This window comes from Chiloscyllium plagiosum, unplaced genomic scaffold (genome assembly GCF_037043375.1).
Source record: "Chiloscyllium plagiosum isolate Xiang-an unplaced genomic scaffold, Cpla_swu_hap1 HiC_scaffold_36, whole genome shotgun sequence".
NCBI lineage: Eukaryota > Metazoa > Chordata > Chondrichthyes > Orectolobiformes > Hemiscylliidae > Chiloscyllium > Chiloscyllium plagiosum.
In genome coordinates, this window is record NW_028270174.1 from 51,983,477 (window position 1) to 51,989,563 (window position 6,087).

The 6,087-nt window shown below is 43.4% G+C and overlaps 1 non-coding gene across 1 annotated transcript; it reads left to right on the forward strand.

Moving 5' to 3' along the window:
- Positions 1 to 2,978: 2,978 nt before the first annotated feature.
- On the forward strand, positions 2,979 to 3,070 carry trnar-ucu (transfer RNA arginine (anticodon UCU)). The gene is given in 2 exon segments: positions 2,979 to 3,015; positions 3,035 to 3,070. It is a non-coding gene; the product is annotated as a tRNA-Arg (tRNA).
- The last annotated feature ends 3,017 nt before the right edge of the window (positions 3,071 to 6,087 follow it).

Sequence of the window (6,087 nt, forward strand, 5' to 3'; positions counted from 1 at the left end):
TTGACTACCTGCAGGTCGTGAACAAACCTCCATTTCCCCGATTCACCTGGAATGTTTGCCTTTTTGACCAGAAAAATATGGGCTCCCACCAGTGATTATCCACAGGGGATTATCACTCCAGTCTTCAGAAGGGATTCAAAGTCTGGAGTAATTCCTTTTACAGCCTCGGGCTCTAACGAGCCTTGTGTTCTGCAAGGACGATACTCAGAGATCGGGGTTATTCCTATGGGTTCACAGCTTCGTATGAACCCTATACCACGTTTGCCTTTTGCCCTGCACACAGTAGGGACCATTCTTAATCTTGGCTCCGAGACATCTACCATAAGCTAGACGTCAGGCTACCCTTTTGGCGGGGGTTATCTGGACTGCCCTATCTGCCCGTGTTAGCCAATTTAATTTCTTCATGTATGTCCTTATATCTGCATTGAAGCAGATACACACATCGTCCCTGAAGAAACAATCTTTCGTTTTTTTGTGCCTGTAGCAGCCATGGTCCCAAATCCTGCCACCTGTCGCTGGATGCCTTCACCAATGGTACTTGAGGAAATGAGCGTTCCACATCAAAAAGATAGGGTCTACTTGCCGTCACAGATACTTTGGATAAGTTTACACTGACTGCACATCTGTGATCATTTTAATTAAATTCGCACAATAATAACTGATTTGGTTAAAGTAATCTCCTCAAACAATCCTTCTCATATGATTTGTAAGGGCCATCATGGTGTATGTGTGCTGTGCAGTGCAGCATATCCCCAGCAATCGGTGTTAATGGGATTTATATGGTTACTTGCTTCCTGGGCGAGCGAATCGCTCACGGAACTTATGGCTCTCCGGCTTAATCGCCACTCATAGACATGCATCATGCGTCATGAATAGTATTGTACAGCCTGCGCTGGCAAGTCTTTTTTATTACCTGGAATCCTGTCGGGGTACTGCGCTAATCCGATTCCAGTCTCTCTATGAGATCGCGAACCATCAGAGTTAAAGGACAGAATTCCGAGTTCAGAAATGAGAATTGGAATGTTTCACCATTACTGGTTTCACACAATAGGGGTGAAGTTAATCTTTCTCGTGTCACAACTCCTGATGCATCCATTGCGTCGACTCTCTGAACTGCCTTAATTTAAGGACTGAATATGTTGTCCCTGTATCTACCAAAAATATATCTGGCGCACCTTCCACATATAATACATTTTCCATTGATATTAGAATTCGCTTCTTCTTATCAACACCTCAATGTCAGCGACCTGAAACATTCGAGTTCCTTTCCAGATACGGAGTTGTTTTTTTCTCATTCCTTGACTGTTGATATGGTATTTTACTTTCCTTGTAAGTCTGCTGTTAGTTCGATTTAACTTTACATTTGTTTTTCGGTCTGTCTGCAATTCTTGCCTCTGCAAAGTCACGTAGTTACTTTGTTTCCCTGTGCTTTTATTGGTTTCAAAATACACGTTAATTTTCCATTACAATGGACATCACATTATCTTTACAGGTCCCTGCAACAGCGAGGTCCGAAGTGCCTGTATTGAATTGTAACGTTCTATGTTGTAAGCTACATTCCCTGCTGGCTTCCAATATCTCTCCTCATTGTGGAAGCTTCCAGTCACATCTTCCAGAGATTTGTCTGCACTTTATTTAATCGATACAACTGTATTTCCTGCTCAGAATGTCATCCCTGTACAATGGAGAGAGGAAAACAGAGTCGGTGACAATGCTGAGATCACTTACGGTCGGTCCAGAATCAACAAAAAACTATCCCGATCTTCCAGTCTCCTGTAACTTCAACATTACACTGTTCCCACCCTTCAGGCTCTCTGCCTGTGTTCCTGATGAAGCACTGTTGCCCGAAACGTCGATTTTACTGCTCCTCAAATGCTGCCTGAACTTCTGAGCTTTTCCAGCACCACTCTAATCTAGACTCTGGTTTCCAGCATCTGCAGTCATTATTTTAACCTATTGATTCTAACCCTACTGCGAATCGTCTTCCAAGGATGTCTGCCTTGAAGATGTTGTCCTCTTCTCTCTACGATCTCTCCACTCTTTAGGCTCTCTGCCTGTATTCCTGATGAAGGGCTGTTGCCCGTAACGTCGAATTTACTGCTATTCGGATGCTGCCTGAACTGCTGTGCTTTTCCAGCATCACTCTAATCTAGACACTGTGTTTCCAGGCAACGATTTCAGTCTCTTGTCTGCTGCAGTGCTCCTTCTAGGCACAATACAAGCTGGAAGATTAGCAACTCGTTTTCTACCGAGAGACCATGCAAACTTTAGGAACCAAAATCGAGTTATATCATTTTAGATACCGTCCGCCCTCTTCTGCATTCTTCACCCACTCGCCCATCAATCTCTCCGAAGACAGATCATTGGACTCGAATCGTTAACTTTCCTTTCTCATCAGAGATGGACAAGAGCTGCTGATTTTGTTCAGACCTTTTGGCTTTTCTTCAGAGAAGTTTGCTTTTCCGTTGTAATCGCCAGACTGCTGGAAGCGTCTGATTGCAGGAGGAGAAGTTCACAGGAGATGAAAAGAATGGCAAGGGCTGGAGCTCTCCCATTGTGAACGTAGACGAGCTAGGCTGGGGTTGTTTATCTAAGCGCAACGAAGGCTGAGTGAGAAACCAATTAACGTGCACATTTTATGAAGAGGATAGATATGTATGACAAGGATAAGCCTATATTGGGAAGAAATAGAGTGACATAAATGAAAGACGGGAGACAAGATATTTTGAGGAGATTTGGGAAGCATGCTTTCACCTATAGCGTGTTGTTTATCTGGAAATCATTATCTGAACATGTGGTAAAACTAAGTGTCATGAGAACGTTTCAGCAGTCTGTAGCCGAACACGGGAAGAGCCAGAGCACACGTGGAAAAGGACCAGGTACTGGAAAGTGTGACGAAGGCAGACAGACGCGAGATGGGTGTCCTGAATACAATGGGTCAAAGACAAAGTTGCATGCTTAAAGTGGTTTGCTCGTGTGTCTCTGTGGCGCAATGGAAAGCGCGTTGGACTTCTATGCCTTCGTTCAGGTTGCGATTCAAAGGTTGTGGGTTCGACTCCCATCGGAGTCGAGTTTTAGTTTATTGTTTGGAAGGTGGTCAGACCAGACTCGGCTGTCATCTGAAAACCCAACAATATTCATGCAGAAACCCACTGTCTCGAAACGGAACATTTTCCTCTCACAGATTTACATTTTCGATGTCTATTTATGATAGAGATCGATAAATATCTGTTAGCCAGTAGGCAACACGATGATGTGGATAGGCTGGAAAAAGACTTAAAATTGTTGTGTCAGCCATGATGATATCGAATGACGTGGCGGCGCAGGATCGGTGTTAAGAATTGCCTCCTTCTGTTCCTTTGTGTCTGTGCTATTTCTGGCCCAGGTTTTTAAACAATCACAATGAGGACAATATGAATTAAACACCAAGTAATATTTTGGTCTCACCTCCAATTCGATTCCCTCCCAGCTAGAATAGACAGCTCTTGTTTCAGCTTTAGATCAGACAGTGGAGGATTCTCACAAGTTCTCCTTCAGGCTGAATGTGCCTTCACATAGGTTTCCAAGTGGACACATGGAGCAAGCAATTGCATGGATGCTGGGGATTAGATTAGATTACTTAGATTCAGCGGCAGATTTCTCCTTTGCTGGTCAGGAATTCTGGCCAAGGTAATGAACGTGAATTTCTGACATTTTGAGTCTTACTCTGTATGCTTGCGACTTTACTAATTAAACTGAATTTCAATTTGCCCTTGCATAACATTATCCAGTCTTCACTGTTTATAAAAATCATGCCACGTGCTCGTGGATGCAGTATGCTGAACATTGTTGACGTTGTGTGCAGTGTGGGTCGATGTGTCATATGAACATGCCAAAGGACGTTGGTGAAATATCAGTGAATCGAATTTTCTGACGAATTGAAGCCGATAGAAGGAAAATCCCAGTACAGTGGCGACATAACATTGCCTGTGATCAACGCAGGAAACCATGGTATTCGTACGCAGTATTCAATAAAGCCGATTTTCGCCACATTTTTCTATGTCATTTTCATGAACCTGATGCTTCATAATCGATGATCCATTAACAGTATAACCTCCTATGCACTGTGTTTCATGTCAGATCCACAGAAAATGAAGAGTAATTGGGTTGAGGGTCCCAGTGGTAAGTTCAGGAGCCATTCGTCATCATTAGATAACAGGTCCAGTGGTGCAATTGTTAGTTTCCTGTACTTGCATGACAGGACGGCAGAACATGAGCTACCAAAGTTTCGCATTCGATTCTCGCCAGGTCTTTGTTTTACTGATAGTGAACAGAGACGATTGCAACTTCAAGCTTAAGAACAGTTCAAACCCAGAATATTACACTGCAAAAACGTACCGTTGGCCCTAATGTTGCACCCACCTATGATACCAATCTGAAGTCCATCTGAACAGCATTTTACCATTATAAGCTGTAAGTTTATCCAATGATCATTTAATTGCCCTGAAGGTTGGTGAGTCTACGACTGTTGAAGGTAAGACGTTCAGCACCCTCACTACTCTCTGAGAAAATAATCTGCCTCGGCATCTATCACCCTCAAATTACATCGATGTGCCCTTGTGCCAACTACCACCATTTGAAGAAAAAGGCCTTCACTATCCACCTTACGTCAACCTCTGATCATCCTTTATGCCTCTATTTATTCACCTCTCAAAATTCTCATCTCTATCAAAAACAGCCTCAAGTCCCTCAGCGTTTCCTCGTTACACCTTCCCATCATAGAAGGCACACATCCTAGGAAACTCATCTGTACCCTTTCCAATGCTTTCACATCCGTCCAATAATGTGGCGATCAGAACTGCACGCAACTCTACACGTTTGGCCACAGCAGAGAAATTTCTGCAGCTGCAAAGGGATCATTTGGCCATGAAACCCAATCCGTCTCCCAATAAAATCTAACACGCTGTGCTCCTTGGAAGCAAATCGATCAACGTGGATGTTAACTTTCATAATTTTATGTACATAGGCACCGAGACCTCTCTGCTCATCTAAACTTCCAAGAATATTACAATTAGCCCAGAACTTTTTATTCTTGTTGCTCGTTCCAAAGTAAATCATCTCACATTGTTCCATATGAACCTCCATTTGCCACCTCTGAGCTCAGATCTGCAGATTATCCATGTCCCTCTGTAACCCGCAGCAGACTTTGGCACTGTTGATAATTCCATCGAGCTTAGTGTATTCAACGAATTCACTCATCATTCATGACCCTAACCCAGATCATTTATAAAAGTGACAAACAGCAGTGGACCCAAAAAGGAACCTTGTGGTACACCATGAGTAACTGAACTCCAGGATGAATATATCCCATCAACTACCACACTCTGTGTTCTTTCAGCTCGCCAATTACAGATCTAAACCGCTGAATCACCGTCAATCCCATGTCTCTGTATTTTATGCCAGCTAAAGACTTCTCATGTCCCCTCTTCGCTCAAAGTAGCTCTCTCTTTTGGACCGTCCTGGTTAGCATTTAATTTTCAAGTGTCCTATTTCAGCCTTCATAGCTCATCTCTACATGCACCTCCTTCTCCCTCTTGACAAGAAATTCAACTTTTTCAGTAAAATGGCTCACAGTCTCGACCTCACATTCCCTGCATGACGCACACATACTTATCAAGGACATGCAGGAGCTCTTCAAACCTCCAAATCGAACAGCTGACTTGCTTCATTACGTCGTACCAAATCCAATGAAGTTTTGATTCTTGTTGGCCTGTCTACATGCTGCGTCACGTAACCCTCCTGCACACATGGACAAAGACTGACCAAAAAGAGGTAATCAAACAATAATATTTGGAAAGTTAAAGTTCCCCACTACAACTACCCTGTTACTTTCTTTCCTATCCAGAATCAGTTAGATTTAGATTAGATTAGATTACAGTGTGGAAACAGGCCCTTCGGCCCAACAAATCCACACCGACCCGCCGAAGTGAAACCCACCCATACATTTACCCATAACCTAACACTACGGGCAATTTAGTGTGGCCAATTCACCTGATCCTGCACATATTTGTGACTGTGGGAGGAAACCGGAGCACCCGGAGGAAACCC